This window comes from Pinus tabuliformis, chromosome Q (genome assembly GCF_031772625.1).
Source record: "Pinus tabuliformis cultivar Carrire ecotype Pingquan chromosome Q, CPIR1, whole genome shotgun sequence".
In the NCBI taxonomy this organism is placed as follows: Eukaryota; Viridiplantae; Streptophyta; class Pinopsida; order Pinales; family Pinaceae; genus Pinus; species Pinus tabuliformis.
Window position 1 is genome coordinate 969,798,947 of NC_142296.1, and position 25,659 is coordinate 969,824,605.

Consider the following 25,659-nt stretch of genomic DNA (forward strand, 5'->3'; position numbering starts at 1 on the left):
AATCATAATAAGCCAATGTACCTTAGTATAGCTCAGGGAGGATGCCTTGTTTGCAAGATAAACAAATCAACATGATACATGTATAACATAATTATGACAACATATAGAAACATAACACATAAGCATATAACCAAGCAACCATTGTTCTAGCTAGGGTCCAATCATCAATGCATGACCTTAACGACAACATGCACCATGACCTCATGCATGACAATAATCATTACATCACTATACACTTGACCACATGCATACATTAACATGCATAAGCAATGTGTAACTAACCACACACATGCATAAACACGTATGATCAAGCATGAACGAACAATACTTGAAACCAAACCTAGAAGAATGATACATGCAACCAATCATACAAGAATGCAACCAACATACAAGAATTTAACCGAGCATATAAAACAATACATGTTAGCAACATATAACAACATGTAACCATTCATACACTCATGATGGTGCACTCCACAATAACAACATCAACTTCCACATCACGACATCACTACAACCGTGATCAACATCATGCAAATGTAACAAGCACATGGAATTCAAGTGTAAGAGACACACATGAAACTGACACGCATGCATGGCCAACACACAACCCATCAGGTCCGAGGGGTGAACCATGCTCTGATACCACTTTGTAACACCCTCCTCCCACATCTACCCAAGCAATTGGCCAACCGAGGTAAACATGTGACGAGAGGCCACTATGATATGATTCAACCTCCTAAGTCACATTAAGGAAGTGGAACCGACAGAAAACCACCATACAGACATTCAACATCAATATTAAGACCCTCATGAACAAATCCAACACTTTAGGCAGCTTGCCCCTAGGTCCCACTGAACTTTTGGACAACTTGACCTTTGGATTCTCTCATGCTATGGGAATGTGAATGTCTAGGGACCTCTGGTCTCACAGGCATGCTAGCGAGCATCAAGGGACTCTTTTGCTCAGTGTTGTGCCAGTGTCCTCATGATTTGAACCACTTTTTTAGGCCCAAGCTCGGGTCACTGCCCAGAATATAATGACATCTTCATAACAGTAAGATAACAGGGAAATGACAGTGCAAAAGCAATTAATTGAATAAGGCCTTGACTGGACCCCTGCTAGCCATGACAGGCATTTCATCAAACATATCACGAATATGTAAATTTCTACAGGTGTAAATAACAGATCTGAGCATAAGGGTTGAATACTTAGCTGAGAATTGCTAAGAGACATAGATGCCTCAACACATTGATTGCCATTTCATCCATTAGGTCATAGATACATTGTTCATTCATTTACAAGTAAAAAACATGATGAGAGACATATATAGCTACTAACATAAAACATGTATATAACCAACATAATAGCAATATAAATACCAAAGAAATCTTATCCATATAATCCACATATAAACCAAAATAATACTCATAAAAATACCAGAAGAAATAACCTCATATTAATGATGAAAAATCCAAACCTGGGATGAGACTTCCACGTTCCACCCGACCGTAGAATGGCTGAGTCAAATATCTCTTCAGCCATTCACCCTAGTGCCATATTCCAAGCATGAATGTGGGATCTCATAGAACACATCAATCCAAAACCATCCAGGGCTTCCAGAGGCCATTCACCTCAATACATCAAACAATGATTCCACCTCACGGTCAAACATCACAAAACCATCATCAAATTGGTCTCCATCCAAGCCTTCTAGTGCTTCCAGAGCATTTGTTCCAACCAAGGCTTCCAGGACTAGTAACTCAACAACAACTGCCATCATGATTCCAAAGCATTTGTCAAACCAAGGCTTCTAGGACTTGTAACCCAACCCACCAAGGGCTTCTAGAGTGTTTTTCAAAACAAGGCTTCTAGGACTAGTAACTTAACCCAAGCTGTTACAAGGCTTCGAGAACGTTTGTCCAACTAATCCTCCAAGAACTAATAACTCAACCCAAGCTAAGGAAACATGAGAGCCAATAAAAAACAAACAATGAAATGAACCCACATTCTCCATGACTATCAAGAAAATGGAAAGGCTAGGAAATCCACTATCTATCCAGACAATCCTCCATGCCAGTGACAGATCATAACCAATAAGCCACATGCATATGCCATGCATGCCAAAACTATTGAGGAAAACATACATGCAACTTAGTACCTTCAGGAAAATATTGTTGTAGCTACTGATCCCGATGTCCTCTTGCGATTTCCTGCTCTTCCTTTGCCTTCTTGATCCAAAAATCCAAGTATGTCACACCCTCCAAGAGTGCTCCAAGAAACTCTAAGTATCGTAGAGCATGAGAGAGAGCGAATAATGAGAGAGATCCAACACTGAACTGACAAAAGGTTACCAACTGATCCTTAGAAGCCTTTTTATGAATGAGGCCTCTATTTTCTTCATTTTCCAATATTTTCCTTGAATTTCCTCCTCACACGCAACCTGTGACCTTTCACCTCCCTCTTCTCCTAATTTCCATTATTTTCATAAATAAATGTGCCAAAAATGCCATTTTTCCTTTCCAAATCTTTATCCATTGCCTTTGCCAATTTCCTTAGCCATTAATAACCAAATGAACACCCACAATAGGATGTCTTGCCCAATATTAAGCTTGGAATAAATGTCCCACTAACGTGGTTATTATATTAACTTTTATTACATGGAATTTTCACCAAGGCTATTACAATCGAGCTCCTAGTGGAGTGTGGGGGCCACACTTGGAAAATTTCGGCCCACATGGAGAATACACAGGCCTTGGAGGGAAATTTGGTGGGAGGAAGTAGAGGAGGGCCCACATGAGTGCGTTGGAGGCCTCTTGACAAATAAGGGAAGACACTCATTTGGTCATTCAATCATATATTCAGAAATTGTGTCTTTGACATAGCACGCTTGAGCTTAAGCTAGGTCTATAGTGTCATTAGCACACAAGTGTATCCAATCAGAGATCTCAACCCTTGCTTCAGTGGACTTCGAATGCCAACCCAAGGAGGGAGTTCCATCTTTTTCCAATTGTTCTAGTAGTCATGTGCGAGTTTTTGGGGAGGAGACACAACCAACAATGCGAGGACTGCGCAGTGCTTGGAGGAGGCACACTTGGGAGTTGAGTTGTGAAGGGAGTTTAGGCCTGAGGTTTGAGGAGTCTAGGAGAGCCTTTGCTTGGAGTTTAAAACTATTTTTGGGGGCATTTGCAGTAGGATAGACACGTGGGCTGAATTTCCCAGCAGCAGAGCCATAGAGTGAAAAGAGGGCCGAATTTTTTGGGTCAACCATAGCCCAATTCCTTCCTGGGTATATTGAGGAAATCCTAGGGTTAATTTCCTGGAATTTTTTGAGCACTACAGGAGGCCCTAGTAGTAGATATTATCATCTAACAACGTATTTCTAGGCAGTCCAACGTAGAGCTAGAAGACAAGGCAACAACATACCTGAGGGGGATTTCCTATTGTTCATTTGGGCTTAGCTATCTTGCCTTGAGAAAGACTAGGTGCACTCCTTCCAACACCTAATTGTACCCTCTTCAAATTTTAATAAAATAACTCAACAATGCAGTTTTGGTGCATTTATGTGATCTCATTCATGTGTTTAATTTTTGTGGATTTTTGTCTATGTTTTCTTTGCATATTTACTATAAAATTTCCCTAGGAATATTACATCATATGTTTGAAGGTTGGCCATCCAATCCTAATGGTATGATTTTTCATTATGTAATTGGGTTTTTATGCTTGTTTTCCTTGGGTACACTTGGGTATGGATTATTGGGTGATTTGGAAGGAGGAAGGGTTTCAACTATAGTATTTTTCCCTTACCTTAATTGGGGGGTTAATCTTCAACCCTAGTCCTGCAGGATATCCCCTACTATCTTACAACTTTAGAATGGGCACTACTTGGGAAACCTCGATTTTGGTAGCATGATCCCGTTTTCCCGTTCCACATTTTTTCACTCCCCTCCACACATTACATGCCCTATTTCATCATATTCTCTCTTTGGGTCCACATGACCACTAGGTTGGGCATAGAATAATGCCTTGGAGGTTGATGTAGCTAAAGAAAAGGATAAGCATAATATGGCCACATACAATAGGAAATGTACCACAAAATGCAAAAGATGTTCGAGACAATAAAATTTGGCACGAGGGAAAAAGCCAAACTTTGGCTCTACCCTTTATAATTATGACCATTACCCTAGTTCCTAGGGACCCTATGAGTGCCCCCTGCATCATAAAGGAACCCATGTATGTCCCAACCCCTGGTGGGCAATGAAATGCCCCACATTAAGGGGGTAATCACTATTATATCATACACATCATGCTCTCATCCCCTGGAGCCCTGAACAGTATAATAAAGAAAAATCAATAGAAAGCAAAAGGAAAATGAAGAAGGGTGGAAAAACAAAGGTCAGGGTAACTCATGTACCATACTTACTCCCTCCTACATTCATACATTCAAATATGTGGACATCCCTCATCATTGCCACACTTGAGCCCATGTCATTTGGCCTTGAGACCCCTGTGTCCCCATCCACCTCATCATTATTCACATGACACCTACCAATTGAAGGATGTACCTTGGACATGTCCTTCCCTTTAGGGGTTGGAAACACCTAATAGGGTGGTTTATTAACTACTCCTACCAAGGAAGGTAACCTCATTACATACTCAAAGCCCGAGATCTGGAAGGGAAACCCAATATGAAGTGTCCATTTCTTCCCTTGATTAATAAGCTTATTTACTCAATTTCACTACCAACTATTTTATTTGAAGGTGAGGAGATGTAGTGGATCTTATACAGGATTGGCAGGTGGTTTCACTTTAGGCTTACCCCCCTATACGAGATCCAAGCCCACTAGAGGATTATATTGACACTTGTAGGGGAAGAATTAGGAGTCATGGGTTTCCATCACGTGACAAAGCATCATTTCATGCCATGGGAAACCTCAACACCTTCAATATCATGTTCATTGCCCACATTATATGAGAGATGATGCATTTGGACCAACAGTTCCCGCAGTCGGCTTAGCATTGTATGCAGGTTTTGGTAGCTGATTCGAGGCCCAAAGGAGGTATATCTCATCCTTGAGACATGGGAGAACAAGAACCATCTTCCATTCCCTCATTTAGAGTAGTATATAGGCTTATTTTACACCAAGAGATCCATGATACCACTACATGTGCCCCATAGCGAATTTGGAGCACCACATGATGTTTTACTTGGAGATCAAGAGCCACCCCCATGACCATCATTTATGGAACCCTCCTCTTCATCATGGTACCTTGAGGACTCAATAAGGCCTTCCAACAACCATCCTACACCGTTGCTACATCATTTTAGCTTCATTGGATGGTTTATCTTACACTTCATGAGCTATTTGGTGGGTTTGTCACCAAAGTGATGTCATTTTGCACATTAAAATATTGTTAGAGGCATCTTATGTTAATTCGAACTCTTAGAGGCTCATATAAATAAAGTCAAACCTCACTTGTATCAAATATCATGATGACTTCTTGGATCTAATTCTCTTGAGGATTTTCACACTTTTCTCTTGGTTGTCTATTGGAGATATCTTGATGCATTTCAATATTGGAGCTGAAATTTCGTTCTTTCTTGGAGCCATCTTCTTGATCTTGGATTGGATATATCTCTTGTTATCTTGTAAGTAATATTGTTGAATATTTTTACATGAAGAATTGTCTAATGTGTAAAAATTTTGTAACTAGCTCTTTCTTTGTGCCCTAGTTATTGAATATTTTTGTAAAATATTGTTAGATTGCAAATTTGGGCATATTACTCATTGATAACAAGTATATGAATGTTCCTAGTGGAGTAAAACTTGTTTTTCTTCCATAAAAATCCATATATTTTGGGTGGGTAATTGTTAAAGAGTGCTTGCTAGGGCATCACTTTTTAGCCTTCTTGAAGACAATTTTGGCCAAATTTCAAATCACATAGACTCCATAGCCCAAGGGTAAGGCACTAATCCAAGTAAATTTGGTGATCACTCTTATCCCCCCTTTCCCTTCTCTTTTTCTCTTTCCAAATTTTTTTCGGCGCCTTCCCCAGACAACTAATTAGGGCCTCCTGCTAATTGCATTAAAGAGAAGCTTTTGCAAAACCATTTGGACAAGCCACTGTGTTGGTGTTTCCTCTAGTTCTCCTTCAAATTTGAGGAAATTCCCACAATTGGATTATGAGAAAACTCAAGCCCCATTTTCAATCCTGGAAATCATCTTAAACATCTTGGTAAGAGGTCTTCTTACTAGGGTCATTGCACATAGTATTTGGTGTAATAAATTATTTAAAACCCTTTCCCTACACTACCTTGAGCTAGTGAGCTCCTTGGAGGGTCTCCTCCCATGGTTATTCATAAACCCTAGGTCTCTTTTGGTCCCATTCTAAATCTAACAAGGATAAGCAAAATCCTATTCAAAGGCATATAAGCATCATATAAAGCTTCTTGAGACGTCCTAATCATATTTGGAACCTTGACCTTAAGCATCTTGGTCATTATTGAATATCATTAACCCTAGGTCTAGGTCTCCTCATAGGTCTTTCTTAGAGAGACTTTAGCATCTTTTGAAGCATTGTGCCTTTATCTTGAGCCTCTCCTGTGAATGGGCCTTGGAAATCACATCATACCTTATCATTGATCCCATCATTTGATCCATAATTGTAGTGGATAATTCATTGGACAATTTGTCACAACAAATCTGATAATAATATATTAAAATACTGAAAATTTACACTATTACAGTTTTATTAAAATTCTAGATTTGTAGATTTAACTATAATTAGTGCATGAATGCAAATGAAAATTATACAAAAAAGAAGAGAATGAAATAATAAGCTCACACACACACACACATAAGACACAAGATATGCTATCTGGGAAACCCTTTCAGGAGAAAACCCAGCTGGAAGGTGAGGCCGCTTCCCTGTCTTTCTCTGTGTGGAAATATTGCTGCAAGTACAAAGAAGTAATGTTCGTGGCCCGTGGGCCATTACAATGCACAAATCCTCTCTATGTGCTCTACCTCCTATTTCTTATGGCTATCTTTGCTCAGTTGTGGAACAAAATTCTCTTGAAAGAATGGAATGTCTCTTCCTCCTAGTGGCCCAGTTATAACACAACCTGATAGCCTACTAGTGGTTAATTTTGACTACATCAACTCTTAACTAGAGTTACAATATAGACTCTTCTAGAGTCTTTTACATCATAATCACGTGGCTAGCCCCTTTTCCATGAATAATGGGGACTGATGCAACATCCTCCTGAACTATAGGTGTGAAAACAAGAAGGTCAACTTTTGAGTGGCATAACTTTTGCATACGAACTATGATTGACACACTTCTTGCACCGTTGGAAAGATATCTATGTGTATAATAACATGAAATGGTGTAGAAATACTATGACGATATTTTACCTCCAAAAAAATTCGTTTGATGCCTCAAAATGCTCCCAAAAGGTTTCAAACCTCGTTGCCAAACTGGGTCCCGCCGGTAAAAACAATCTTGTGAGCTGATTTCTCCATTTTTTCTGCTCCAAATGCATCGAGATGGATGAAAAACAATATAATGATCTAATCTGGATCATCATTTTAGGTGATTTTCCTCATATTGTGACTCCTCCCATCGATGAAAGTTCGTAAAGAGCAGGGGACACTGACTGAGGTGACAATGGGTCTTTGGCCCATTGTTGTCATTTGGTCTAGTAAGTATCCCTTAGGTACCCCTCCTAAGAACCCTGCTAGATTGTGTGGAAATAGGAGAGATAATAGATATTACAACATCCAAGACGCAAATTGCTTGAGGACAAACAATTTTGGGCAGGGAGGATTGTAATGTCCCCTATCTCTTGAGTTGGAGCCATGGTTTTCGCTTCCACCCTAATTGGCCCATTTTCGAGAATTTCATTTACCAAACATACAATCGGTTACAAACTTCTTTACTCTCAATACATTCCTCGCCAATACAAAAACCTCCCTCCCAAAATGAGCTCCTCTTTCTTTTATAGAACAGATGGCTTGATGACTCAAAAGTAAAATAACTATCCTAAAAAGATTGTCTAGATTCAGATGTGAATGGACAAATTCACATTATCTCATCCCTTTTCCTTTTGGAAGGCCATCTAGCATATCGAGATCGAATCTAGGATGACTCAATCTTATCGATCTTACAAAGTAGATATTGGGATCGAATCAAGGACGATTCAATCTTACAAAATAGATATTGGGATCGAATCAAGGATGACTCGATCTTACAAAGTAGACACTTTTACTCAAAAGCCTACGAGAAAAGAGAAATATACAGACGCATATTTCATTTTACGAAGAAATATACAAACAAACGTCCTTACACCACTGTCGGTAAGAAAAGACATGATACATTTAAAGTATGAAATTAGAAAGTTGAGGATGAGTATAGTGCTGATGTCAGAATCTTTCCAGAAGATAATTTGTGAAGTACTGCACATGCACTTCTTTTTTGGATTCCCAAATCTCATTTTCGTGATTTCTGGGTGGTTGTAAAAAGTTAATAGATTATGAAAGGATTTTGTTCTGGATCTGATTGTAGGTGGAATTCATTGTATTCCATTTGAGTCCCATCTATATTGGGTGTCATCATTCGTGCAATGAATTCATGAGTGACGAACCAATGAGTATGTCCACACCTTCTTAGTGCATTGATAAAATCAACATCTTCAATTCTGACAATGTCTTCGACATGCTTGTACAAGATTCCTATTAGGTGTGCATGTGGTTCTGAGAACCCATCAATCTTTAGTCGACATAAGGTATATGGATTTATCAAGAGAGCGCTGAGTCCATAGATTTTCCACCACCTGATAAACCAGGCCAGAAAAGGATCTTCATGATTCATTTGGGAAGTTGGCCAATCTTCATACCTGAAATCAAACTGTAGATGATTAAAGAAGTTAGAGGAAATATTTTCTAAATTCATGCATTGGAAAAAAGCAGTCTCTTTCCTTTCTAGATCAAAATCAGTCCTCTTTATTGAACTGTCTGATAGTAATCCTGCAATTTCCAATTCTGTCATCTTCTTCATAAAAGAGTTCATAGGAAATGTTGCCTATATGGACCAGATAATCTAGCTCATTGATTTCCAGATCATTTTCAATTTCTTGGTCATGCCAGGTCCAAAGATTGGGAACTCCTTCTCTCCAGCGAATTTCAGATACTGGATACCATGTTTCATCATGGTCTAAAATACTTTCTCTCATATCATATCTTACCCATCCCTATCTGCCTTCTATTTCAACATGTTCTTCAGATCTTCTGATAAAATTTCACGATAAAGAGTGAATAGAATTTTCTCTAAAAATTCCCTTGACAACATGTCAGCGAAAGAATTTTTATGTCCAGGAATGAATTCAATTTCAAAATCATACTGACTGAGAGTCATTACCCATCTTACCATAGCAGCATCTCCAAATTCACACTTGTGAATAGAAAACTTTAAAGCTTGGCAATATGTCTTAACCAGGAACTTAGTGTAGATAACAAAGTCTTTAAACTTTTCTATTCCCAAAAAAACTGCTCTGAGTTCTTTCTTGAGGCTGGCCCAATTTGCTTGAGATGTCGATCATAGTCTAGAAGCATATTGACAAATTTCCAGTGAGTTTTTCTTTTCTGGATCTTCTTGACAAAGAACAGCTCCCCATCCAATATTATTGGCATCTGTCATAATTACTTTCTTCCATTGTTGTTGGATCAGACACAGAGGCTGAATTCTGCGAATCCTATCCTTGATTTTCTTGACTGCATTTGTGAAATCTTCATTCGAAGGAATGGGATATTTCTGTAATCTCTTATTCAGTAATTTCCTTTCTTGTTCACAATGATTGAGAAATTTGGAGACATAATTTAAGCTCCCTAAGAATCTTTGCAACTGTGTTTTGTCCAAAATTTCATCAGGAAAATTATCTATGAAATCCAAACTTCTTTGGATTACTTGATATGAACCATACTGGATATTATAACCAAGAAAATCTATCATAGTTTTGAAAAATTTCATCTTAGTTTTAGAGAGGACTATGCCTTTTTCTTTTATCCTCTGGAGAAATAGTTTCAGATGCTTAATATGAGATGGTATATCATCAGAATGTACAAGAATATCATCAATGTATTTTTTTATAAATTCCTCCATGCCTTCAAACGTCTCATCCATTATGCGCTTGAAGGCTGATGGAGCATTGATGAGTCCGAATGGCATTATGTTCCACTCAAAATGACCTTCAGGAACAGAAAAAGTTGTTTTCCATTTATTAGATTCCTTGATGCCTACCTGCCAAAACCCCGATTTCAAATCAAATTTTGAGAAAATCTTTGATTTTGAGATTTGTGTTAGGATTGTGGAGGGCTTTGGAAGGGGATAAGCATCATAATCCAATAGAATATACAGTGGTCTTTAGTTTACCACCAACCTTGGTTTTTCTCTGGCAATCTCTGCATGTTTGTTTACATAAAAAGCAAAGCAAGCTATTGGACTTTTGCCTTTTCTGATCAGGCCTTTTTGTAAAAGACCCTTGATCTCATCTTTACAGTGAACCATCTGTTCTTGGTTCATCGGAACAACTTTCGATCTTCTTAATTTACCACTGAAGTCATTTTTCAATGGTAACTCAACTTCATGCTTATGCACACGCTAAAAGGCATTTGGGTCTTCAGAGTAGCATTCCAGAAATTTATTTTTCAGATTGGCTATCTCCCTGTCAAACTTTCCTTGTTCAATGTTTTCATCAATTTTTAAAATCTCCTTCTTCTTTTCCATTTTTGACAGTAAGGTTTCTAGCCATTCAATCCTTCTGATTCTATTGGGTGAGCTGGAATTTATAAAAGGAAAAAATAGCTCTTTACCTTCCAGTTCAAGAAAATAACCATATCTCCTTGTTTGCTAATCAAATTTTGCTCCATGCTTTTGGAAATTCTGGAAGAAAGTTGTTCCTAAGTACATTGTGCAATCCATCCCTGTAACAATTGGGCAAACCACATTTATTCCAATAGAATCAGTTAGGAAAATATCAACTAGAACCTCTGAAGTAGTGATGATATCTCCACTGGCTATTGTAACCTTTGGAAAAGTAGTTGGCCTTTTGAGATGAGTATCAACTACTGTATTATTTACAATATTTAATATTGAACCAGTATCCATAAGGACTTTCCAGTATTCCACTTTGGAACCAATTCTGACTTTTAATTTGATGCAATACATTACATCTCCATTAATCTGATTGCAACCTAATCCTACCCTTTCATCATCATTCTCATCATCAATGTTGGGTTCTTTAATTTGTATACCTGGAAAGGGATTCTAATGCAATATCCAATTCTGTGTCTGTGTAGAAGTTGAAGGGTGTTTTGCTTTCATTTTCCCGAGTTGGCAATCTTGGTGACTTTCAATACAAAGCCTTCTATTTTCTTTTACTATCTTCCTTAGATCTTTTATTGCCTGGTGGATACTGGGCAAAGTTTGGGGAAGATCTTCTCCAAAATCTTCCTGCCTGAATTGCATGGTCAAGGCTTCTACTGAGAAAAGAGAGGCTGGAGGAACATATCCTTTGTTAGGATTTCTTTGCTTGGCTGTCTTAGAATTTAAGTGATCGATTAACAACTCTTTATACATATCTTTTAATTGTTGGTCTGTTGCTGCCGTCATTTGCGTGAAAATATTTCTAGCATGTTCATCAGATTCGCCATTCTTCATCATATTCAAGGAATGACACTGGCAGACATCTGGGTCACTGCATTCACAATTATCTTTGAAACATTATGCACAATGTGGATCATTGCAATATTCTTCTTTCGAGTCACAGGTATTAGAATCATAATTAAATTTATTGATGTAATCTAATTCTTCTTCACTTGTTATTTCCTCATAGCTATCAGGAAGATTTAAACAATTTACTTTACCAGATTTATTTCTGTAAAATACTTTCTTCTTACCTTTCTCTGGTTTCTTTTTTTCTTTCCCCAACTCTAGACAGTTTGGAGAAATGTGTCCTTTTTTGTTGCAGTGGTAACATTGAACTTCCTTTTTTATTGTAAATAGTTGTGTCTATTTGTAATCTTTCGGCTTATTTTGGTGGATGATCTTTTTGCCTGAAAAATTCTTTGTTGCGTGCTTCTTTTCCCTGTAAGCACACACATCTCTCCCCTCTGAATTTTTTGGAGCAGAAAGGTGCCATTGCTTGCATAGTTGCTGGTAACCATGCGGCTTCTTTGGATTCATGGCTACTCTGGCTATCTTCATTTGGGAGCAAAGTTCAACAATTATGGCTTTGATTGCCTGCCTAATTACTCCAAATTTGTAGTCACCAATGCTTCCTGGCAATTTGCTGACTATTGTTGTTGACACCCTTAATGGTAATGATGAAACAAATATTTCCTTCCATTTGGGTTCAAGAATGAGTTCTGGTGACAAAGTATGCAATCTATGCAGGAACTCATTAAAGTATTCATCAAAATGCTTCATATTATGAAGTTTCATAGCAACAAGATTAATATCAGTCAGATCATTATTTATCTGTGGGAAGCCAATGAAGTTAACAGTAATGCCATAAAGTAAACAACCAATCATATTGTTTACTGGAAGTGAGGTAAACGGATCCATGTAAGTACTTCTGTCGGCATTCTTTACTTGTGAATTTTCCAAATTAGTCAGCAATAGAGGATCTTTGATCATTTCTGCTTTTAGCCAAGAATCTAAAGATCCTTCAAACCCGCCAATGATTCTTCTTGTAGAATTTATGGGTCCAATATCATCAGCCAGATAGGTCCTGTAGCATACTAACATGGAATGCATGACTGATAATACTTCTGCTTCTGTGCAGTTGGCAATATTCCAAGAATATGTCAAGGAGGCTGACCAGTCTTTGTGATACTCGGATTTCATCATATCCCTTCTGTCTGGAGCAGGGGACCAAGTGGAATTCCATGTGGACCTGGAAGTAGTTGCATGAACTGCTTCTTCATTTGGAATATTAAAATGAACTTTATCTTGAGGAGAAAAATTCTGTACAAATTCCTCAAGACTTTCTAGTGAAGGCTCATCATTGTTTATTTCAAGTTTGTTCAATCCTGTCTCTTTGTCTTCTTCTAAGTTTTCATACCATTTCTTTTCTTCTTTGTATTCTTCATCTTCTAAAGCATTTTTCTTTATCCATTATGTGAAAGAAGAGCTCGCTGATGGATCTGTTTTTGAAGAAACACAGAAATTTGGCTTTAGATGGCCAAAGAAACTAGGTGTAGCAAAAGGTGCATAAGAATATGAAATCCCTGGTTTTGGAAACTCAATCTCTGTTGGCTGTCTTATGAGACTAGAGACAGAGGATGAAATAGTATAAGGCATTTGAGAGTGAGGTTCACCCAAAAGAGTGGTAGATTTGTATGAATTTGTAGGATGTCTCTTTTTGAGTGAATCAACAGAAATAGAGACATTCGAGACTTGCCTCTTGAGTATGTCAAAGGCTATAATTAACCTTAACAATTTCTCTTCCTTGGATAATTGTTACATCTTGAATTTTCCTTTCTGTGGATAACTTGAGGTTATCGAGGCTTTCAGCTATATGTTTATCATTTTCTGCAAGAGCCTTGACTTTCTCATTTAAGCATACAGTAGCATAGTCCTATTTCTGAAGCATTCTAATCATCCTTTCTTTTAGAATATTATTCATGTCCTCAATAGACTTATGCTTGTGTTCTTAGAAATTTTTCCAAACTGGAAAGAGCAAGGTTCGTCCAGTTTGTAGCTAAGACAGATTCTTTGGTTGAATCTTCTGTTTGAACTGGAGACAGTTTATAAATTTTTCCATCCTTTTTTCTGATAACAAAGTTTTTCCATGGTGGAAAATCATTTTCTGTTTGATAGATCTGTCCATCAAAAAGTTCCCATTTGTGTTTTGGAGGGGAACCAGATATAATCATGTTTATTTGCAGACTGCTGCAAATTTATTTCACCAATTTTTCTCCTTTTATCCTTATGACCTGCAAATTTTTGGGCAGGTTTGGTTTAGACAACATTTTTTGTGTTTTTGGAGAAAAGTTAGGACTTACTAAAGGAGATGGAATTATGACAGCATTAGATTCCATCTTTCCTTTAATGAAATTATCAACATCAAGAATCCTTTTTTGTTTTGCCTGATTTTTGAACTGTTTTCTTAAGGATTCTTCTATCTGATTCAAGGAAGGGTAATACCATTCATAAAAAGAAATCCACTGGTTATTAGATTTCATCCAATTTCTCCATTCCTCATTCTTTTGTTTATTGAAACTTTTCTTTTCGGTTTTGGGAATAAGCTTCAGTTCTTCAACATATCTGTTTTCTGACTTGTGTGTGAAAATGTCCCAATTGAACATTTTCTTCTTCCACATATCATCTGGATCGTACGGACTAATTCCTTTAAAGATCTTCAAGAATGCAATGATCTCATTATCTGAAGGAATTTCCACACTGTTTGGAATTTTATTGATAGGATTTTTCTTGTATGATGGGATTTCAGATCCATCATTAAATCCTAGGCCTTTATGAGTATTCTGCTGTACTGACTGTATGATTATCTCTTCATGAATATTGAAGAGACAAGTTTTGGTATAGTCCTCTTCAGATTTACTCTTATCTTGTATAAAAGTAATCATGTTTATCCTATTTCTATCTTCTTGATTATCTCCATGCAGGGTGGGTGGCTGTGAAGAACACTGACAATATGTTTTGGAACAGTGAGGATGGTCACAAACAACAGCTAAAGGGTTGCTGGATGAGGCATCATGATTCCTAACCAGATTTTTGATTGATTCTAAAAATGTGGGGTATACTGAGTAAATGGGAGGCGGAGTATGTACAGTGTTGGAAATGGATATATAGCATTCTTTATTACCAAACATACAATCAGTTACAAACTTCTTTACTCTAAATACATTCCTCGCCAATACAAAAACCTCCCTCCCAAAATGAGCTCCTCTTTCTTTAATAGAACAGAGAGCTTGATGACTCAAAAGTAAAATAGTTGTCCTAAAAAGATTGTCCAAATTCGGATGTGAATGGACAAATTCACATTATCTTGTCCCTTTTCCTTTCGGAAAGCCATTTGGCATATGGGGACCGAATCTAGGTCATCTCAATCTTATCGATCTTACAAAGTAGATATTGGGATCGAATCAAGGACGACTCAATTTTACAAAATAGATATTGGGATCGAATCAAGGATGACTCGATCTTACAAAGTAGATACTTTTACTCAAAAGCCTACGAGAAAAGAGAAATATACAGATGCATATTTCATTTTACGAAGAAATATACAAACAAACGTCCTTACACCACTGTCGGTAAGAAAAGACATGATACATTTAGAGTACGAAATGAGTAATCTGAGGATGAGTATAGTGCTGATGTCAGAATCTTTCCAGAAGATAATTTGTGAAGTACTACACATGCACTTCTTTTTCGGATTCCCAAATCTCATTTTCGTGATTTCCGGGTGGTTGTAAAAAGTTAATAGATATGAAAGGATTTTGTTCTGGATCTGATTGTAGGTGGAATTCATTGTATTCCATTTGAGTCCCATCTCTATTGGGTGTCAGCATTCGTGCAGTGAATTCATGAGTGACGAACCAATGAGTATGTCCACACCTTCTTAGTGCATTGATAAAATCAGCATCTTCAATTCTGACAATGTCTTCGACATGCTTGTACAAGATTCCTGTCAGGTGTGCATGTGGTTCTGAGAACCCATCAATATTTAGTCGACATAAGGTATATGGCTTTATCAAGAGAGCGTTGAGTCCATATATTTTCCACCACCTGATAAACCAAGCCGGAAAAGGATCTTCATGATTCATTCAGGAAGTTGGCCAATCTTCATACCTGAAATCAAATTGTAGATGATAAAAGAAGTTAGAGGAAATATTTTCTAAATTCATGCATTGGAAAAAAGCAGTCTCCTGCCTTTCCAGATCAAAATCAGTCCTCTGCAGAGGACTATTGAACTGTCTAATAGTAATCTTGCAATTTCCAATTCTATCATCTTCTTCATAAAAGAGTTCATAGGAAATGTTGCCTATATGGACCAAATAATCTAGCTCACTAATTGCCAGATCATTTTCAATTTCTTGGTCATGCCAAGTCCAAAGATTGGGAACTCCTTCTCTCCAGCGAATTTCAGATACTGGATACCATATTTCATCGTGGTCTAAAATACTTTCTCTCATATCATATCTTACCCATCCCTGTCTGCCTTCTATTTCAACATGTTCTTCAGATCTTCTGATAAAATTGCATGATAAAGAGTGAATATAATTTTTCTCTAAAAATTCCCTTGACAACATGTCAGCGAAAGAATTTTTATGTCCAGGAATGAATTCAATTTCAAAATCATACTGACTGAGAGTCATTACCCATCTTACCATAGCAGCATCCTCAAATTCACACTTGTGAATAGCAAACTTTAAAGCTTGGCAATCTGTCTTAACCAGGAACTTAGTGTAGATACAAAGTCTTTAAACTTTTCTATTCCCAAACAAACTGCTCTGAGTTCTTTCTTGAGGCTGGCCCAATTATTGAGATGTCGACCATAGTCCAGAAGCATATTGAAAAATTTCCAGTGAGTTTTTCTTTTCTGGATCTTCTTGACAAAGAACAACTCCCCATCCAATATTACTGGCATTTGTCATAATTACTTTCTTCCCTTGTTCTTGGATCAGACATAGAGGCTGAATTCTGCGAATCCTATCCTTGATTTTCTTGACTGCATTTGTGCAATCTTCATTCCAAGGAATGGGATCTTTCTGTAATCTCTTATTTAGTAATTTCCCTTCTTGTGCACAATGATGAAGAAATTTGGAGACATAATTTAAGCTCCCTAAGAATCTTTGCAACTGTGTTTTGTCCAAAATTTCATCAGGAAAATTATCTATGAAATCCAGACTTCTTTGGATTACTTGATATGAACCATACTGGATATTATATCCAAGAAAATCTATCATAGTTTTAAACAATTTCATCTTAGTTTCAGAGAGGACTATCCCTTTTTCTTTTATCCTCTGGAGAAATAGTTTCAGATGCTTAATATGAGATGGTATATCATCAGAATGTACAAGAATATCACCAATGTATTTTTTTATAAATTCCTCCATACCTTCAAATGTCTCATCCATTATGCACTGGAAGGCTGATGGAGCATTGATGAATCCGAATGGCATTATGTTCCACTCAAAATGACCTTCAGGAACAGAAAAAATATGTTTTCCATTTATCAGATTCCTTGATGCCTACCTGCCAAAATCCCGATTTCAAATCAAATTTTGAGAAAATCTTTGATTTTGAGATTTGTGTTAGGATTGTGGAGGGCTTTGGAAGGGGATAAACATCATAATCCAATAGATTATTCAATGGTTTGTAGTTTACCACCAACCTTGGTTTTCCTTTGGCAATCTCTGCATGTTTGTTTACATAAAAAGCAAAGCAGGCTATTGGACTTTTGCTTTTTCTGATCAGGCCTTTCTGTAAAAGACCCTTGATCTATTCTTTACAGTGAACCATCTGTTCTTGGTTCATCAGAACAAATTTCGATCTTCTTAATTTACCATTGAAGTCATTTTTCAATGGTAACTCAACTTCATGCTTATGCACATGCCAAAAGGCATTTGGGTCTTCAGAGTAGCATTCTAGAAATTTACTTTTCAGATTGGCTATCTCCCTGTCAAACTTTCCTTCTTCAATGTTTTCATCAATTTTTAAAATCTCCTTCTTCTTTTCCATTTTTGAGAGTAAGGGTTCTAGCCGTTCAATCCTTCTGATTCTATTGGGTGAGCTGGAATTTATAAAAGGAAAAAACAACTCTTTACCTTCCAGTTCAAGAAAATAACCATATCTCCTTGTTTGATAATCAAATTTTGCTCCATGCTTTTGGAAATTCTGGAAGAAAGGTGTTCCTAAGTACATTGCGCAATCCATCCCTGTAACAATTGGGCAAACCACATTTATTCCAATAGAATCAGTTAGGAAACTATCAACTGGAACCTTTGAAGTAGTGATGATATCTCCACTGGTTGTTGTAACCTTTGGACAAGTAATTGGCCTTCTGAGATGAGTATCAACTACTGTATTATTTACAATATTTAATCTTGAACCAGTATCCATAAGGACTTTCCAGTATTCCACTTTGGAACCAATTCTGACTTTTAATTTGATGCAATACATTACATCTCCATTAATCTGATTGCAACCTAATCCTACCCTTTCATCATCATTCTCATCATCAATGTTGGGTTCTTAAATTTGTATACTTGGAAAGGGTTTCTGATGAAATGTCCAATTTTGTGTCTGTGCAGAAGTTGAAGGTTGTTCTGCTTTCATTTCCTGATTTGGCAATCTTGGTGACTTTCAATACAAAGCCTTCTATTTTCTTTTACTGTCTTCCTTAGATCTTTTATTGCCTGGTGGATACTGGGCAAAGTCTAGGGAAGATCTCCAAAATCTTCCTGCCTGAATTGCCTGGTCAAGGCTTCTACTGAGAAAAGAGAGGCTGGAGGAACATATCCTCTGTTAGGATTGCTTTGCTTCGCTATCTTATAATTTAAGTGATTGATTAACAACTCTTTATACATATCTTTTAATTGTGGGTCTGTTGCTGCCGTCATTTGCGTGAAAAGATTTCTAGTATGTTCATCAGATTCACCATTCTTCATCATATTCAAGGAATGACACTGGCAGACATCTGGGTCACTGCATTCACAATTATCTTTGGAACATTCTGCACAATGTGGATCATTGCAATATTCTTCTTCCAAGTCAAAGGTATTAGAATCATAATTAAATTTATTGATGTAATCTGATTCTTCTTCACTTGTTCTTTCCTCACAGCTATCAGGAAGATTTAAACAATTTACTTTACCAGATTTATTTCTATAAAATACTTTCTTCTTACCTTTCTCTGGTTTCTTTTTTTTCTTTCCCCAACTCTAGACAGTTTGGAGAAATGTGTCCTTTTTTGTTGCAGTGGTAACATTGAACTTCCTTTTTTCTTGTAAATAGCTGTGTCTGTTTGTAATCTTTCGGCTTCTTTTGGTGGATGATCTTTTTGCCTGAAAAATTCTTTGTTGCGTGCTTATTTTTCCTGTAAGCACGCACATCTCTCCCCTCTGAATTTTTTGGAGCAGAAAGGTGCCATTGCTTGCACAGTTGCTGGTAACCATGCGGCTTCTTTGGATTCGTGGCTGCTTTGGCTATCTTCATTTGGGAGCAAAGTTCAACAATTATGGCTTTGACTGCCTGCCTAATTACTCCAAATTTGTAGTCACCAATGCTTCCTAGCAATTTGCTGACTATTGCTGTTGACACCCATAATGGTAATGATGAAACAAATATTTCCTTCCATTTGGGTTCAAGAATGAGTTCTGGTGACAAAGTATGCAATCTATGCAGGAACTCATTAAAGTATTCATCAAAATGCTTCATATTATGAAGTTTCATAGCAACAAGAGTAATAGCAGTCAGATCATTATTTATTTGTGGGAAGCCAATAAAGTTAACAGTAATGCCATAAAGTAAACAACCAATCATATTGTTTACTAGAAGTGAGGTAAACAGATCCATGTAAGTACTTCCGTCGGCATTCTTTACTTGTGAATTTTCCCAATTAGTTAGCAATAGAGGATCTTTGACCGTTTCTGCTTTTAGCCAAGAATCTAAAGATCCTTCAAACCCGCCAATGATTCTTCTTGTAGAATTTATGGGTCCAATATCATCAGCCAGATAGGTCCTATAGCATACTAACATGGAATGCATGACTAATAATACTTCTGAAACTGTGCAGTTGTCAATATTCCAAGAATATGTCGAGGATGTTGACCAATCTTTGTGATACTCGGATTTCATCATATCCCTTCTGTCTGGAGCAGGGGACCAAGTGGAATTCCATGTGGACCTGGAAGTAGTTGCATGAATTGCTTCTTCATTTGGAATATTAAAATGAACTTTATCTTGAGGAGAAAAATTCTGTACAAGTTCCTCAAGACTTTCTAGTGAAGGCTCATCATATTTTATTTCAAGTTTGTTCAATCATGTCTCTTTGTCTTCTTCTAAGTTTTCATACCATTTCTTTTCTTCTTTGTCTTCTTCATCTTTTGAAGCATTTTTCTTTATCCTTTCTGTGAAAGAAGAGCTAGCTGATGGATCTGTTTTTGAAGAAACACAGGGATTTGGCTTTAGATGGCCAAATAACTAGGTGTAGCAAAAGGTGCATAAGAATATGAAATCCCTGGTTTTGGAAACTCAATCTCTGTTGGCTGTCTTATGAGACTAGAGACAGAGGATGAAATAGTATAAGGAGAGTGGTAGATTTGTATGAATCTATAGGATGTCTCTTTTTGAGTGAATCAACAGAAATAGAGACATTCGAGACTTGCCTCTTGAGTATGTCAAGGCTAGAATTAACCTTAACAATTTCTCTTCCCTGGATAATTGTTACATCTTGAATTTTCTTTTTTGTGGATAACTTGAGGTTATCCAGGCTTTCAGCTATATGTTTATCATTTTCTGCAAGAGTCTTGACATTCTCATTTAAACATACAGTAGCATAGTCCTGTTTCTGAAGCATTCTAATCATCATTTCTTTTAGAATATTATTCATGTCCTCAATAGACTTATGTTGTGTTCTTAGAAATTTTTCCAAACTGGAAAGAGCAAGGTTCGTCCAGTTTGTAGCTAAGACAGATTCTTTGGTTGAATCTTCTGTTTGAACTGGAGACAGTTTATAAATTTTTCCATCCTGTTGTCTGATAACAAAGTTTTTCCATGGTGGAAAATCATTTTCTGTTTGATAGATCTGTCCATCAAAAAGTTCCCATTTGTGTTTTGGAGGGGAACCAGATATAATCATGTTTATTTGCAGACTGCTGCAAATTTATTTCACCAAATTTTCTCCTTTTATCCTTATGACCTGCAAATTTTTGGGCAGGTTTGGTTTAGACAGCGTTTTCTGTGTTTTTGGAGAAAAGTCAGGACTTACTAAAGGAGATGGAATTATGACAACATTAGATTCCATCTTTCCTTTAATGAAATTATCAACATCAAGAATCCTTTTTTGTTTTGCCTGATTTTTGAACTGTTTTCTTAAGGATTCTTCTATCTGATTTGAGGAAGGGTAATACCATTCATAAAAAGAAATCCACTGGTTATTAGATTTCATCCAATTTCTCCATTCCTCATTCTTTTGTTTATTGAAACTTTTCTTTTCGGTTTTGGGAATAAGCTTCAGTTCTTAACATATCTGTTTTTTGACTTGTGTGTGAAAATGTCCCAATTGAACATTTTCTTCTTCCACATATCATCTGGATCGTACAGACTAATTCCTTTAAAGATCTTCAAGAATGAAATGATCTCATTATTTGAAGGAATTTCCACACTGTTTGGAATTTTATTGATAGGATTTTTCCTGTATGATGGGATTTCAGATCCATCATTAAGTCCTAGGCCTTTATGAGTATTCTGTTGTACTGACTATATGATTATCTCTTCATGAATATTGAAGAGATGAGTTTTGGTATAGTCCTCTTCAGATTTACTTTTATCTTGTATAAAAGTAATCATGTTTATCCTATTTCTGTCTTCTTGATTATCTCCATGTGGGGTAGGTCGCTGTGAAGAACACTGGCAGTATGTTTTGGAACAGCGAGGATGGTCACAAACAATAGCTAAAGGGTTGCTGGATGAGGCAACATGATTCATAACCAGATTTTTGATTGATTCTAAAAATGTGGGGTCTACTGAGTAAATGGGAGGCGGAGTATGTACAGAGTTGGAAATGGACATAGATGGTCCACCACGCTCAGCTCGTGACTCTTGGAAGATGGTATGAACATTTCCATCTTTAGAAGTAAAAATTGTGGAGGAATTTATAGGTGATGGTCTGGTAGGTTTTCTAATAGATTCCCATTTTGTAACCCATTCTGCAGGGGGTTTTAAGGCAGCTCTGAGAATCATTTGCAGTGCTATGAGATTCATTCCATAATCATTAGTGATTAATGTCGTGAATTCTGACTTTGAGGAAACAGATTTAACTATTGAAGGAGTAGTTTTTTTGTAAAATTTTACCACAGAGGACCACCAGATGGCAATATTTTTGCTATCATCATCAAAGTCATCATATCCATGTGTCTGCAATCCGAGCATAAGAGAATTGATTGCATTGGGATCTGACAGGGATATGGAAAAGTTAGGGACACATGACCATGATGCAGGGCCATAGGCAAGAGTACCTTGGCAACCACCGATGAGAGCTTTTGGAAAAGCTCTCCATTGTCGATCAAATATACAGGAAAAGAAGGCCACATCTTGTCCTTTCCTGTGTAGAGGTTGAATTCCCACTTGGACATGTCCAAAGTGGGCGAAATTATAACCTGCTTTCCGGGCAACGTCAAATTCAACTTGGTTGATAATGTTTAAAGAATGAAGGATATTATTGTTAGAGGTAGTTTGCAGGACTTTCTCTTTCACCTTATATCTCTAAAACTGGATAGTGTCCAGTAATCCTAAATTCTTATAAACATTTTTCGGATCTATCTTTGGAAGAGATCAAGATCCAGAAGGAATAGGTTCAAAAAATAAATTAACAGACTTTTCTTGTATAACAGATGCATGTGTAACAGAGTTTTGTCTTCCAATATCTACTTCTTCGTGTTCCTTTAAAATTTCTTCAAATGATTTATCACCAAATTTGTGACGAGAACTAGTAGAAGGACGAGAATCCATAATATGAAACTTATACAGAGTGATAGATATATGCAGCGGATTAAAAATAACTTGCGCGAAACAGAGTACTGTGAATCTCGAAAGTAAATACCGATTATCGCTGGAAATATGATCACAAACAGAGCTGGTTTTGCGGCTTCCTCTTAAAACAAAAGTTCAAGTTCTACATCCAAGTCTTTCAACGTCTTCAAGCGCCATCCATGCGGCATAACAGACTACAGACCTATTCAGGATATCAACGAACTCAAAGAGATATGCTCAAACAAAATGCAACTTGGCTCTGATACCATTCTTTATTACCAAACATACAATCGGTTACAAACTTCTTTACTCAAAATACATTCCTCGCCAATACAAAAACCTCCCTCCCAAAATGAGCTCCTCTTTCTTTTATAAAACAGAGGGTTTGATGGCTCAAAAGTAAAACAACTGTCCTAAAAAGATTGTCCAGATTCGGATGTCAATGGACAAATTCACATTATCTCGTCCCTTTTCCTTTCGGAAGCTATGTAATAGAGTTTATTACAGATATTCTTCAGCTCATCTTGGTCATTGCAGGAGGGCGTGGTTCATATCATTCTCAAGGAAGTTCGAGTTCGAGTTCAGCATAAGAGAGCGTCGAGTTTCCAAAATACTCGAGCCATTTATCCCCAAAATTATATCAGCAGCAAGGAGGTCGAATTATAGCCTATAACAGAGGTTATTAATTTGCTGTTATTGTCAGCAAATTAAAGAGGTTGTGTTACTTGTTTCTTCAGGTTATTAATTTGCTGTTATTGTCAGCAAATTGAAGAGGTTGTGTTACTTGTTACTTCAGATCTAAAGAGGCTGAGTTGCACTCCTGTGGCAGAAGTTGATTGATTTCTGTTGGCAGAGGCCGAATTATTTAGAGTAATTGTGCCAAATTTGGAGAGGTTAAGTTGGGTATTTCCTAATGTAATTCGCTCAACCAAATTTACCAGAGTTTAACCCAAAATTTGTCCACCGACGGGCAGTTCGATCTCAACCCATCTGTCACCATTAGAAGAAGGGTTTTAATCAGTTAAGAAGACGGTCGAATTTATGTCTTTAAGGCCGAATTCTTCAGCACATGAATTTAATATTACTATCTCAGGAGGGTTGCGAGTTCCTTTGGTAATCTTCATAAATTTGGCATTATTGTCAGAGGTTGAGTTCCTTAATTTAAATCAGTCTTTCAAGCAAAAGATATTTCTGATACCAAACTTGTATTGGCTTGAAGTATTCAGCATCCCTTAGCATATCAATCTATTGCAGTATTGTAGCACAAATTCCACTGGAAGCTGAGTTTTCGACCAGAAGGTTGAACAGTGTGTGACGCATGAATCTTCAGGCAGACAATGTAATGGCAGTGAAATAATTTTATTGTCCTCTTGTTGGGTGGACCGATTTCCAGGTTCTGCTCTCAAATCTTGCTTGTAATCCTTGGAGTCCTCAATAAAAATTCAGATTCGTCCCCGATTTGTGGTTGTCGTTATTTCTATTATTATGTTCATGAATTCTTCGACAAAATTCTAAGATAACTTCGTTGAAGGTGCTTCCATACTTTGCATTACATCTATTTGAAGAAATGTGTCAAAGAGAGTTAAAATTTGTGAAAACCTTTGTGTAATTTTTGTTGGGGTACATTACAAAATGCCTTTGATAGAGAAGGTTGGTGGAGGGTTGTGTGGTTAGATCATAAAACTAGAGGAAGGCTCACTGATCACAACGATTACATCAAGCAAGACAGTAGTTTGTTGCTATTCTCATTGAATTATAAACATATATATCACATATATCTCATGTAAAGTTTGTGAAAGAAGCTTGGGAAATCTTGCACAACACATTTGACACATTAAATGTGGCAAACAAAGTTATTGTGTCAAAGGATCTTTCTACAGTACAATTTGAGGAAGATCTAGTTGTGCTAAACATTGATATGATATGTGGCATTTTAAAAGAGACTAAATTATTAATAACAACAAAAATATTTCAATATTAGCCTTAATAGGATATCTCAATCTGTTTCAAAATATTTCTTGCAAACTTTATGATGAATCTTCTATTTTATAAATTGTTATAATCAGTTCCAAATTGAAAATGTTACTGTTCAGACTTTCATCTAAGAGAAAAAGTACTAAGGCACTACATACAAGCTACCCATTGTCATCTCAGTAGCCTTGCCCTACACTTCAAACTGAGGAAACTAAACCGCCCTAGGTAATCCCTATGGTCTATCTAAAAGCCAAAATCATTATAGATTTAAGTGGAAATGTGATTTAGCTTAAATTGGTTAGTACAATTATCCCAAGAAACCGATTTTGTGATAATGTCTAAGAAAACTCATTCAATCATTTAAGATGTATGTGCTTCATCATCACGGTGAACAAATAATTCAAGACACACGTTGAGATGTGAAATGATTATATGTTGTGGCTTTGGCTGATTTGTTCATTAAAGGACTTAATCCAAGTAATGCAAAATGGGCTTTAGTTAAAGAATGAAAGTTGACTCACAATCATCAAATGGATCATTTGAAGTTGAGACTTCATAACATGTAACGAAAGATTACAGTGATTTGGAGGTTCTTGAATATAAGTATTATCTGGATAGATTTTAAGTGTTCTTAAAGATGACATTGGAAAACCTCACACATCTGAGGAATATTTCCCTAGAGATGATTCGATAAAGTACCATTATATTAGCAACCTCTTTAGCTTATAGTGTCATTCGCATAAACTATTCCAATAAAGTGTTGATGTTTTGAAAATTGTGAATGAGTAAAAGCCTTTAGGATAGTATGGTCATGATAGTGCTCAATATAGCAAATAGGTATCAATATCACACCATAGACTATGAAGCTACTCTTTTGATATATTATGGTATTTATGTGTTACAG